This window comes from Leptonychotes weddellii, chromosome 5, assembly GCF_054177405.1.
Source record: "Leptonychotes weddellii isolate Sample4059 chromosome 5, ASM5417740v2, whole genome shotgun sequence".
NCBI lineage: Eukaryota > Metazoa > Chordata > Mammalia > Carnivora > Phocidae > Leptonychotes > Leptonychotes weddellii.
The window spans coordinates 105542989-105556516 of record NC_138373.1 but is presented as its reverse complement, the minus strand read 5'-3'; the positions used below and the strand labels follow the sequence as shown (position 1 = coordinate 105556516).

Genomic DNA, 13528 nt, shown 5'->3' with positions numbered 1-13528 from the left:
TGTCTACAGAGTCATGGTCATCAAATGTTACAAAAGCAAAACCTCTCTTTTTGCCACTGCCCCGGTCAGTCATGATCTCGATCACTTCAATTTTCCCATACTGTTCAAAATAATCTCTTAGATGATGTTCTTCAGTGTCTTCTTTAATGCCACCAACAAAAATCTTTTTCACAGTTAAGTGGGCACCAGGTCTTTGAGAATCCTAGTATTTGAAAAAACCCAATTAAGTTACTTACATCAGCAAAGGCATCCCTGATAAAGATCATTAAAGTGTGTTAAGACCACAAAATTGAAGTCCACCTAGTGGCACAGTTCTAAATCGTCAGAGAAAGAAAAAAAATTATTACTCACTTCTCTTGAGACAGCCCTCTTTGGTTCCACAACTCTCCCATCCACCTTGTGTGGCCTTGCGTTCATGGCTGCATCCACCTCCTCCACAGTGGCATACGTGACAAAGCCAAAGCCTCTGGAGCGCTTGGTGTTTGGATCTCTCATTACCTGGAATGTTAACTCATTTAATACATAGTAAAACCCCAGAACTTATCGTTTCTACCTTGAGTAAGGTTAATGAAAGTCTTTGTATCAGCCTTTCAGTTTCCCACTACCCATCCAATGTAAATTTAACTAGGACCTTCTAATTAGGTAAAACTACTTTCCCTTGTCGAATTATTTTCAACTATAATCCTGTTAATCTTCATAAGCACAGTAATTACAACAAAACAATCCAAGTAAATGAACTAATTCTACTGGCCTTTTGTCTCTTCCAAGTCTTACCACACAGTCCGTAAGCGTTCCCCATTGCTCAAAATGGCTCCTCAAACTCTCATCGGTTGTTTCAAAGCTCAAACCTCCGATGAAGAGCTTCCGCAGCTGTTCAGGCTCTTTGGGAGACTAGGAGCAGGAGAAAAAACTCGTTACGTGGGGGCTGTAACGCCAAACACCTTTCAGTTAGGAAAAGCAAAACCAGACAACTATGTTACATAGCCCTTATTGTTCCTTCGGGTCACAGCAAGCCACGTGCTTCTCCCCATTAGGGGAGATGCTATGTTGGGGGCTGGGAAGCGACGAGCGCATGCGTCCCTACTCTCCCTCCGACGCACGCGCAACAAAAGGACTGGGCTGGAAGGATACATAAACAGCAGGGAACTGGAACTGTTCTTTAAGAACTCGCCCCCTGAGACAAAGTAAAACAAAACCAATCAAATGTGCCTAACTGTTTTGCCAGGAGGGGAAAGCCCGGCGTGATAACCAAGTGTTGCAGGACGGCGGCCTCATGGCGACGACGAGGACAAAATGGCGACCTGAACTCTGGGAGGGGTAGGCCCTGGCAGCAACCGAAGAACTGCCGAATGAGCTGGCGCAAGGAACCGAACCAGGCCGCATCCTACCGAACTCAGGAAGGAACGAGGGAAAAAAATTAGATTGGAGACAGCTTGTTACTCACCTCTGACTTAGACATGACGGCGGTGGGAGGGGAGACTTTAACGATGCTTACTCGGCGGCGTCCACGGGCAGAAAGGAGTAATCTAACGAACGTATCTGCCAGCCTACCTTCGGCCTCGCTTTTTTATCCCGCCTCCTCGCTTTAGGCATTGGTAGACTCCGCCCCTGAGTATCTCTGATTGGATATTTGCAATAGCTTCTCCCTGCTATTGGTCTGTAGTCCCGCATTGCTGTAAACGTCATCCGTTTGGGCGTTCTACGTAGTCTCCACCCCTTAGGGGCCATTGGTTCCCGGGTAATATTACCCTTAACTAGTGTGATTGGCTCGCCAAGCAATCATTCATATTTGAATGTACCTAAGGTATTTAAATAAATTTTTAATCCTTCACGCCTGGAAATTACGTTCAACCCACTTGGCAAAGTACGGTTAATACTATGTCTTAGGAAAGAAGTTAGCGGGTGACTTTTTTTTTTTTTTTGCAACGACCGCCTGCTGAGCGCATGTGTAGTAAAATGGCGAGTTTACGCAGGCGCATTAAAAAGCTCCGCTTGGCGCTTGGAGCACGTGAAATGGCGGGCGGGAGACGGCGGCGAATCTACAGCGCCTGCGTAATGGCGGGAGTTGTGCCCCGTTTTGCGCAGGCGTAATGGGCGGAGAAAGGGTCCAGTCCCAGGATTGGTCGCGCAGGCGCAGGGAAGGATCCGTTTTGGCGGGCGGTTGGCGTTGCGCAGAAGGCGGCGGCGGTGGTGTCTTGTGGTCTGGCCTCACCACAGAGGAACAGGGAAGACATTAGCGTGAGTGATCGGTCTCGATTCCGGGTAAGTGGCGGATAGAATTGCCTACCCATATGAGGTCTTGAACTGACTCCAATTGGGCCCGTTATTGTGTGAAATGAATGGACCGCGGGGTGGGGGCTAGTGAAGGGGGAGCGGTGCGTTCGGCCAACCAATGGAAGAACATGGGCGGGATGTTTTATTCCCGTAAATTCTATGGAGCTTTGCTGCCGGAGAGTTTGACTGGCTTGTGTATGGGCCAATTGGGTCTGCCTTTAGCTGGCGACTGATCGGTCCTTGGGCCATCGGAATGTGGGAGGCGGGTTTTCTGCTCCTGAGCAGCGTGTCCCTGAGCCAATGAGCACGGAGCGCGCGGTAGGTTGGGCTCCTCCAAGAGGCAGCGGGTTGACTTCCAATGGGGAATGCAGGAGTCGGGCGGTTAAATGGATGGACCAAATTTGGAGCCAATAGGCGCATTGCCTACGGAAAGCGCTCGGGCAGGTCGTCCAGTCAGCGGTCCAGAAGAGGAAGGTCTAAAATTTCGGGTAGTGAAGAAGATTCAATGTGTGTGATGGCGCGGCGGGTGCATATTTTATCCACAATGACTTCTCTAACGAAGTCTTTAGGCCTCCATCCCACATACCATTCTGGTAGGGAAACTATAAGTTTGCTCCTGTATTGCTTCGAATTTGGCATTTTCACCGCCACATCGTTAGTTCTCACCACTCAGCACTTTTTAGGTTTTGAGAGGAGCAGGGTAGGTCTTTGGCACCTCACTTCTTTAGGACGACTGACTTGCAATGTTAGAACCAATAGGATAAATCTCTACTGTCGTGGAAAGGCGCTTGAGAAAAATCTACATAATGATGCATGTTTCTACGGACAAATGGATACTTGTAAATCCATTTACAAAGTTTTGGAAGGCTACATACTATAAAGTGTGTTATCTCTAGGGATAGATTGAGATCTAGGCAGGTTGGATCTCTAATGTTTAAGTCTTTTCAGGGATCATAATTTGTGGTTAAATAAAGGTGAAAAAGTCAGTTTTTGTGTTTCCAGTCATAATCACTTGCTTCTTACCTCCTCTTTTATCCTTACACCTCGAGAGAGTGCTGTGTTTTCCTTAAGAACTAAGGTGATCCTCAGGATAAGAATACAAATTATAAGGGGCGCCTGGGTGGCTCAGTCGTTAAGCGTCTGCCTTTGGCTCAGGTCATGATCCCGGGGTCCTGGGATCGAGCCCCGCATCGGGCCCCCTGCTCAGCGGGGAGGCCTGCTTCTCCCTCTCCCACTCCCCCTGCTTGTGTTCCCTCTCTCGCTGTGTCTGTCAAATAAATAAAAAATAAAATCTTTAAAAAAATTTTTTTAAATTTGTATTTCTTTTTTATTTTTATTTATTTTTGTTGTTGTTTTTTTTAAGATTGTATTTATTTGCGAGAGAGAGAATGAGAGAGAGCATGAGAGGGAGGAGGGTCAGAGGGAGAAGCAGACTCCCTGCCGAGCAGGGAGCCCGATGTGGGACTCGATCCCGGGACTCCAGGATCATGACCTGAGCCGAAGGCAGACGCTTAACGACTGAGCCACCCAGGCGCCCCCAAAAGATAACTTTTTTGTGTGTACTTAGTACCTGCTAGGTAGATAGACATCGTGCTAAGGACTTCACAAGCATTATCTATGTCTCAATGCTTTTATCTTAGTCTCTTCTTTGAGGAACTTTCCCCCTGTGTATGTTCTTTCTTTACACCATTAAAGAGTTTCTAAGTTCTCTTTCTGCTCTTCCTTTGAGGATATCTGAATTTTGATAAGTTGCTTAACAAGGGTGATACTTAGGGTGTTAGGGACAGGAGGAGTCAGCCATCACCTGGATTATTCCATTGCCTTGATTATATTTCCTTCAAAGTGTTTATTTTACAGGCATTGTAATCACCTGTTGGTAACACCCATTCAGCTGATTTGAAGATGTTTTGTAAAAGAAATTTTCATTACATAATGGCCATATCAGAATCTAAATTGCTCTCTTGTTCACTGACTTAAGGTTAATAGAAAAATGTTTAAATACTGTAATAACTTCAACTATATATGAAGTACACTTCTGATTGGAGACCTTTGTGACTTTGTACAAAAGTTAATTTTAGTTGACCTTGTAATGAACAGAGGAGAGATTTGTGTTCTCTGACACTTGCAAGAGGACAAATTTGTTGCAAATTGTTATAAACTGTTTGTTGGTATGCTAATAATGCAGCTGCTTCTGCTGAGTTTATAAGAACTAAAGGGATCTAGATTAAGGTTATCTGCCCCTAATTTATTTAGGTTCAAAAGGAATACAATTTTGATCTACAGGGTTTCTTGCAGCACTGTTGACATTTTGAGCTAATAAATGCATCTCATCTCCTCCCTCACCCCCATTTGTGACTATCAAAATGTCTCCAGACATTGCCAGATGTCCTGGGGGTGTCAGTGGGGGTGATGGTGGTGTAAAATCTTCCTCAGTTGAAAACTTGATTTAGGGGCACCTGGCTGGCTTGATCGGAGGAGCACGTGACTCTTGATCTCGGGGTGGTGACTTCAAGCCCCACATTGGGTGTAGAGATTACTTAAAAAAAAGAAAGAAAGAAAGAAAAGAAAACCATTGATTTAAAGTGACAGATGCTGGGGGTGCCTGGCTGGGCTCAGTGGAGGAGCATGCATGCGACTCTTGATCTCGGGGTCATGGGTTTGAGCCCCACATTGGGTGTAGAGGTTATTTAAATAAACTTATAAGAATAAATAAGTAACATGACAGATGCTGGAGTTGATTATCTTGTCAAAATCTTTTATTTTAATAATTGGAAATTAGAGGGAGAATATGGGTGAAGTGTTTAGGAAGTGGCCTTTGGTAAATGGATCACTAAATCCTAACGGTTATCTCTTCAGATGTAGAGAGATCATCATTCCATTGGATAAAAGGAAAATTTCATTAAGTTTTTACCATTTCTTGCACTCTAAACATGATTGATTGCATCCTTGCATCCTGTATTTGTTTGGCTGCCTAAATAATGGCAGATATGTTTTGGACAAAGGTGGACTTTGGGTTAGATTCTTACTACATTTTCACTTGCTACTGGGATTCTTTTGGATCAATGTGTCTCAAATTTTTGATCTTGACCGTTACTAAGAAATACATTTACACTGATACTGTACACATATCGAAACAAGCTTCACTGTATGAATATATGTGCAAAGCACTCTGGTACTTTCTCATCTACAGTACACTTTCATTTTCTTAAAAACGCAGGTCAGTTTTTGCTGGTTTCGTCACTGTGTACAGACCCACAGATTGGGGAAAAAAGAAAACTGATCTGAAGAATAGGTAAATCTTGTCGTTTTAGAGTACTCCGAATGGGTTCCACCCATCTCCAGCCCCAGCTGCTTGGATTTATAAACAAATTAACCATGACCCTTTATTTGATGGTTTTAATTTGAAAGATTTCAGGATTTGAACATAGGCTTCTTGGTTTACTGTGATGTGCAAGTACACATTGCTTTTTTGTGAATTCTCTTACAGTGTTAGAGTTAATAGATCTGATGAATATTTCTCTCCAGTAGGGAAATTTTAGTGGATAATTTTTCATTGATATTCTGAGACTATCACATTTAAAACTTTTTTTTTTCCTTAAGATTTATTTTATTTATTTGAGAGAGAGGGAAGCGTGTGCACGCTTGTGTGCAGGAGCCAGGGGCTGGTGGGGGCAGGGAGAGGGAGAGAATCCTCAAGCGGATTCCCCTCACAGCCAGGTGCAGAGCCAGAAGCGGGGCTCAATCCCAGGACCCTGAGATCATGACCTGAGCCGAAATCAAGAGTTGGATGCTCAACTGACTGAGCTACCCAGGTACCCCCACATTGAAAATCTTAAGTTTACACTTCTTCTTGCCTTTGGAGAACCTGGTTTGGTTGTTCATTTGTACTGGTCTGTTAACAAGATGTTTAGCCTGTGTTACAAGATTAAGTTTCAAGTACTTGTGTTTACAACTTAAGGATATATTATTGCTGCCAAACCTAAAAGGATAGTGTTCACTAAAAGGGAACATAACACATCTTCACTGGTCTTTCTAAAAACCCAATAAGTAGAAAGCTATCTGGATAGTAGGTGAGCAGGGTAATGGTTGAGGCAAAATAGAAAAAAGAACATTACTCTGCAGTGGCTGGATTTTTATATTTCTAGGAAAGTTTTGGTAGTTTTCAGAGCCCTTGTTAGTAGCTCTAGAAAAGAGAAAGATATCCAGGGTACAGAGGTTTCTGAGGAAGATTAGTAATTTTTATTTAGGTATTTTATTTAACCACATAGCATGATTTATATATCTTATTGGAATAGCACGTTTAACAAATCCAAGCATTTCTTTCCTTTTCTTGTTCTTTTGCTTGGTCTATTTTTATTTCCACTTACCTTACATGAAATTGGACTTAAAGCTGTGTGCTGTGGATATTGATTTTAAAAGTAGTAAATTACAATGTGAGATATCACTTGTAACTGACTCAGCATGGCTGCTATTTACACATTGTTATTCATGAACTTGAACTCTGGGCAGTTATCTTTTTTCCCTGACATAAACTTTGATTTTCCTTTCCTCCTTATAGAGGATGCCTTTTAGCTGATCATTGTACTAATGGGAAAGAGTCCAGGTCATCCTGAGAAGAGTTGGCTTGTGCAGAGTCCAAGATACAGCTTTGTTGGATTTCTGTAAGCTACTCGAAGCCACATATTCATTTCTGATGACAACTTTACACTTGTGTTGGCAGAACACCCACAGTGACAACTGGTGCCTATGTTTAGTCTGTCCAGGAGCTCTACCAGCTAACATGTTTGGGGAAAAACCTACACTGTTCTTGTTAGCAGCTATGTAAATATTAGACCTTGCTGAGTTTGTCTTCCTGGATCTGCCAGTATTTTGGGGGGTAAGTTACATTCTCTGATCGCCTTAATTTACCCTTTGAAATGAGGTATTTAATATTTAAAGGTTGTAGGCATTCTTTGGGTTACTTGAAGTACAGTTCTTTTTGGATCAATAACTGGTTTTATATATATCCAGTTTATGATTTTTAAAATTTTATTTCCCCTGTGTATTAGTCTCCTGTGGCTGCTGGCACAAATTACCACAAGCTTAGTGGCTTCAAACAACAGGAATTTATTCTTACAATTCTGGAGACCAGAAGTCTACAATCAAGGTGTTGAGCCCCCTCTGGTCCCTTCCTTGCCTCTTCCAGCTTCTGGTGACTGTCAGCCTCATCTCTCCCTGCTTTTTCTTCACGTTGTCTTCTTTTCTGTGTCTCTGTCTCAGAACTGCCTGTCATAAGGATAGATGTCATTGCTTTTAAGAGCCAACCAGATACTCCAGGATAAATTTTTCCTTTCACATCTTTTGCCATATAAAGTAATGTTCATAAGTTCAAGGGATTAGGACTTGGGTATCTTTGGGGGGGCCATATTCAGACCACTATAACCTAGTTCTCTAACCCTTATCCAAATAAATTTTACCTAATTCAAAAAAGAAAAAGTTATGGGACCTGGCTGGCTCAGTTGGTTAGATGGCTGACTCTTGGTTTCGGCTCGGGTCATGATCTCGGGTTGTGAGATGGAGTCTCAAGTGGGAATCTGTTTCAGATTCTCTCCCTCTAGCTCATGCCCGCTTGCGCACATGCGCTCCCTCTCTCAAATAAAATCTTTTTTTTTAATGGAAAAAGTTAATTATCTTTTTGGTTTCAAGAAACATTTACTTTTAAAGATTTTATTTTATTTATTTGACAGAGAGTGGGCATACAAGCAGGGGGTAGTGGCAGAGGGAGATGGAGAAGCAGGCTCTCCACGGAGCAGGGAGCCAGATGCGGGGCTTGATCCCAAGACCCCTAGATCATGACCTGAGCCAAAGGCAGACACTTAACCAACTGAGCCACCCAGGCACCCCAAGAAAAAAGTATTTATTTATTTTTGAGAGAGGGAGGGGCAGAGGGAGAGAGAATCTTAAGCGGGTTCCACACCCATCGTGGAGCCTGACACCGGGCTCTAGCTTGCTACCCTGAGGTCATGACCTGAGCTGAAATCAAGAGTTGGACACTTAACCAACTGAGCCACCCAGGTGCCCCAAGAAAAGTTATTTTTAAAATGAGAGGCAAATGGGAAAAAAAGCTCAGAAAACTTAGATTCTCTTCCCTCTTCTGTCATTAACTACTGATACAACCTTGGGTCAGCCATTTGCCCTCTTTGGTCCCTAGTTTCTTCATCTTATATGGAAAGAATTGGATAGGTGATTGCTGATAGCCTTCTAGACCAAAGACTTTCATGAAATAATGCCTGAATTGTCTGGGAGTTTGTTTTTTGAAGTCAGTGATTTTAAATGTGAGTGAAGAACTCATTCTAATATTTTGGGCCAGTGGAGCCCTTTGCGTAGGATTTGAGGGATAGATGACTGACTTGTTGGCTGGTTGTCAGATCCTTGGGTTATTAACATAGGGTAACAAATTTGTTAATTGTGTGTGGTTTTCTTAAAAAAAAAGGTATAATGGACAGGTTGGGCCGTTTTTCACTCTCATCTTAATGAGGCTGTGGACTGTGTAGTCTGGATTTCCTTTCCAGTAAGAATAGTTTGTCAAAATTAAACAGTGACAGATTTTCCTACCTGAAACTAGGTTGTGGAGCTAGTTTTTCACATGCAGTCTTACCCTTCAGACTTAACTGAGTGCCTGTTCCATCATACTTCATTGCTAGAAACGACACTACAAAACATGGGGTTGAGATGGTATTGCTGAAAGGGCTATTCAAAGGTCAGATTTTTAGTACACTCTCATTATTTATTTCTTACATGGAGAGGAGGAGGAGGAACCAAATTGAATTCAAGTATTTCTCTGATTATAATGTCCATTTCTTAGAATAAAGCAAGTTCATATCTGAGTCAGCAGGCATAATTATGTCGGAATAAAATGCCCTGCTAAAGAGGTCAACCAACAGGCTGGGAAATCTATCTTAAGTTTGGTTTCTGAGGCAGATCCTTGAACTCCATGTACCTTCTTTCTCATCCCTAAATCAGTAAGACTCACTTACCTCACAGGGAGTTCTGGAGGGTAATATACTGCTAACTTGTTCAGTATTTCACAACAATAAATTACATGTAAGGATCTGATAAAACATCGGCAAACCCTATTTATATGAGTAGTTGGAAACAAGCATAGATATAACTTACAGATAGTTCAGAAAATTTATTAAAGTTATTTTAACTTCCTGTATCATCAGACATCTTACCTTCTGTTTGCTGCATACTTTCCAAAGAGTTGTTTTGTTCTTTTTCCATAACAGACATGAGGTAGGTAGGGCAGATAGCTAACACCAGATTAGATGATAAAGGGATCAATTCATCAAGAAGACACAAGAACTCTAAATTTTACACAACTAATAATAAAACTTCAAAATACATGAAAGAAAAAACAATGGAACTGAAATATATACATTTATAATTATATTAACACGTTATAAGTAACCCATGGATCAAAGACATCACAAAATTAGAAAATATTTTGAACTGAATAAAAATGATAACATGACCTTAAAATTTGTGGGATGTAACTAAGACAGTGCTTAAAGGGAATTTTATAGTATTAAATGCTTCGGTTTTTAAAAAAGCAGAAAGGTCTAGAGTCCGTGACCTACATTTCTATCTTAAGAACCTAGGAAAAGAAGAGCAAGTTAAATTCAAATTAAGTAGAAAGAAAATGCTAAAGATAAAAGCAGAAGGTAGTTGGTGAAGTATAAAACAAAAATAGAGAAAATCAATGAAAGTGAACGTTGGTTTTTGAAAAGATCAATAAAATTAATAAACCAAGCAAGTCTGATCGGGGGGGGGAAAAAGACACAAATGACTAATATCAGGAATAAGAGAAGGGATATCAGTACTGATCCTAGAGACATTGAAAAAGTAGTAAGAGACTATTACGAACAACTATGCCAGTGCATTCAGTGTCTTAGATGAATTGAATCACCTCCTTGAAAGACAAACTGCCAAAGTTCACTTCAGAAGAAATACAGAACCTCACTAGCTCCATATTTATTAAAGAAATGAAATTTGTAGTTGAAAATGTTCCCCCAGTGAAAACTCCAGGCCTGAATGGCTTCACTGGTAAGTTTCACCAAACCTTCCCCCCACCCCTTACCAATCCTTTAAGGAAGAGAGATACCAATTCTACAAACTCTTCCAGAAAATAGGTGAGGAAGGAACAATTAAAGCATTCATTATTTTTAACATCTATTATCAGGCAAACTTCTATTTCCTTTGTGTGTGTGTGTGTGTGTATTTTTTTTTTTTTTAAGATTTTTTTTTTTCCTGAAGATTTATTCTAGAGAGAGGGTGAGCCCGTGGGGTGGGGGTGGGGGGGTACAGAGGGAGAGGGAGAGAAAGAATCTCAAGCAGACCCCCTTCTGAGTGTGGAGCCTGACACGGGGCTCTATCCCTCGACCCTGAGATGATGACCTGAGCCAAAAATCAAGTCGGACCCTCGACTGACTGAGCCACTGAGGCACCCCAAGATTTTATTTTTTTTAAAGATTTATTTATTTATTTATTTGACAGAGAGAGACACAGCGAGAGAGGGAATACAAGCAGGGGGAATGGGAGAGGGAGAAGCAGGCTTCCTGCGGAGCAGGGAGCCCGATGCAGGCCTTGATCCCAGGACCCTGGGATCAGGACCTGAGCCGAAGGCAGACGCTTAACGACTGAGCCACCCAGGCGCCCCCCCAAGATTTTATTAAGTAATCTCTACAGCCAAGGTGGGGCTCAAACTCTGAGATCAACCCTGAGATCAAGAGTCACATGCTCCACCAACTGAGCCAGCCAGGCACCCCCTTTATATTTTTAAAAGTATTTTCCAGATTTTTTTCTTTCCCTTACGAGATAAGTAGGGCAAATAACACCGTTAAGATTAACTGAACTGGCTAGTTTGATCTTTCAGTTACCTAATTGGGAGAGGACCACATCTCCTTATTCCTAGTCCTGATTTTGCCACTGTTAACAAGCTGCCTCTTTAGAAGCTTTTTTATAACAGCCTTTGGGGACAGGACTAACCAGTGCTGACTTCACCAAGGAGAAATTGTTAAAATCCTCAGCCCTTAAGTTGAAGGCTGGGTTAGACTTAGTGCCCATGCAATGCTTGACACTTACTTACCAAGCCCTCAATAAATATCCCAGAACGAGGATCAGAATAGCAATGTTAATCATCCCTTCAGCATAGGATTTAAATTAGGATTGCAGTTGGAACCCGGATAAAAAGATAGAAACATCTTATTTGGTTTAAGGAACACATCAGAACGCTCAGTGGAAGAGCTGGGTGGTCTGAGATTGGCTGTCCCTTTTAGCCGTTAATCTGGTGGTGGCCTTTCTTTGCATTTAACTATCAATATATCTGAAGTGTAAAACACACTTTTATGATATTGTGGCATAGTAACTCACACTTAAATGTCAATAGAGACACTTGCAAAGACCTACAAGGTTCAATAATTTCTGGTGTGGGTTTGTTTCTCCTGTCATCACCCATTATGTATTTTTTTACAGCTTTTAAATTGCCACAGAGAGAAATTGGTCAGGATCATAATAGATGGCCAAGGAGCTGCCAAGGATACCGTTGCATGGATGGGAAAAAGTTCAGTACTGCCTTGATTTTATTTATCTAAATTGTAGGCTATGACTTCAATATAATTCATGTTGCTAATATACCAAGGTAATGGCAAAGCATAGAATTATGCCATATGTTGAAGGAATGCTCTCTTTTACTCCATGAAGTTTTACAGTCTGAGATACCTAACTCCAATTATATAAAAACTTCTTTTTTTGTCAGCATGTATTAATCAAATTTTAGCATATTGCCTTAAATTATAATAGCATCTCAACAGTTAAATTAGAGATATTTTAGAGATTTTAGTTTATGGTTATGCAAATTAATTTTTATGTCTCTTGAATGTCTTCTCTAAGGCTATGAGAGAGCATAAATTGTCTGGTATAGCAGAGGCTTTTCCTTAAAGGATTTGTTAGAGTAACCTGGAGGGGTCTTTGTGACCCTTAAGCTGCTGATGTCCAAAATCTGTACAAGCTGGATGCTGGCAGATAAGCACCATGTCTTAATTTTATGACTGTTTGAAAAATATGACTGTTCTTTTACTTGGGGGTGGATACTTCATCTCTCTTAACCCTTCCATATTTTGTGAACATGCTCTGCCAAAGTGGTATCTAAAAACCCAAGATTCATAGTAACTACTCCAACATTGCTATAACCCATATTTCTTAAGATTTATGTATGGTAAAATTGCCAGGTTCTTCATGAAAGGTGACTGGATCTACTCGTTCATGCATCATCACATTTAATTAAGAGAGGAGTGGGTATGAGAATAACACCCACCTGAGACTGTGGTGCCTTAAGAGGAGTTCAGTACATTGCAAGGACAAAGTTGTTGGAAAGCACCATCTGGAAGACATTTGCCCACAGTGGTGCCAAATTCTACTTTCTCATAAATCTTGGAACAATTGGATATCTAACCTTGCCCAGTGATGGGTTTAGGTGTGGCCTAACTAAATTTAAAGAAGACTGACACTTGAGAGAAGAAATTCAGTGGATTTTAATAAAGGAAAAAATCCCATATAAAATTATGTTCTGGGATTGTGATCTCGTAATGAGACATCAAGAATTTGTGCGTGTTACTGCTAAATATGCCAGTGAACCAGACTGATAACTTTTAAGCAGTTCTGAGAATTGCTATAGTACACATTCGTTTATATTTTTTAATGGTGGTCAGAGCTTGGAGGAGAGTACAGCTGAATAAAATTTATAAGGCAGCCTTTATCTGTTTATAATGTATATGTTTTAATCTAAAAGAACAAAAGGCCCTTTACTCCCTTGCTCACTGGAGCAGGAGGCTTAGATAATCAACAAACAGGATACTTTGCCCCAGAATAATTCTGTGACTGGATGAGGCAGTGCCTTGGCCTGATTTTTAAAGAATCAAAAACTGGAGTTGCACTAGCCAAACGGAGAGCATTTCCTCTCTCCACACTCCTTTCTATTAATAAAGTTTGTGTTGTCTATATGTGGCTTGTTAATGATAGGGGTGTTAACGACCATAGTTAATCTTCCTCCTCAACTCTTCCCTAATCCAGTCTCTTAAATAGACATTTAAAAAGCTTTTAACTCCTCTTGAATTGGGTGCTCATGGGCTTTTGGTGGAGGTGGAGTGATAGTTATCAGCCCATTTAACAAAACCTGAGACAGCCAGGACAGCTGTAATGTGTATCTCTATGGTGT

At 41.2% G+C, this 13528-nt stretch overlaps 1 protein-coding gene across 2 annotated transcripts in view; it reads left to right on the top strand.

The window, feature by feature from the left end:
* Positions 1-2102: 2102 nt before the first annotated feature.
* Positions 2103-13528, top strand: part of CBX5 (chromobox 5) — a 36140-nt gene continuing 24714 nt past the window's right edge. For both annotated transcript variants that reach the window (XM_031019991.2, XM_006728703.3), the window contains exon 1: positions 2103-2262. The gene's annotated coding sequence lies outside the window, so the exon portion shown is untranslated. The remainder of the gene's footprint in view (positions 2263-13528) is intronic.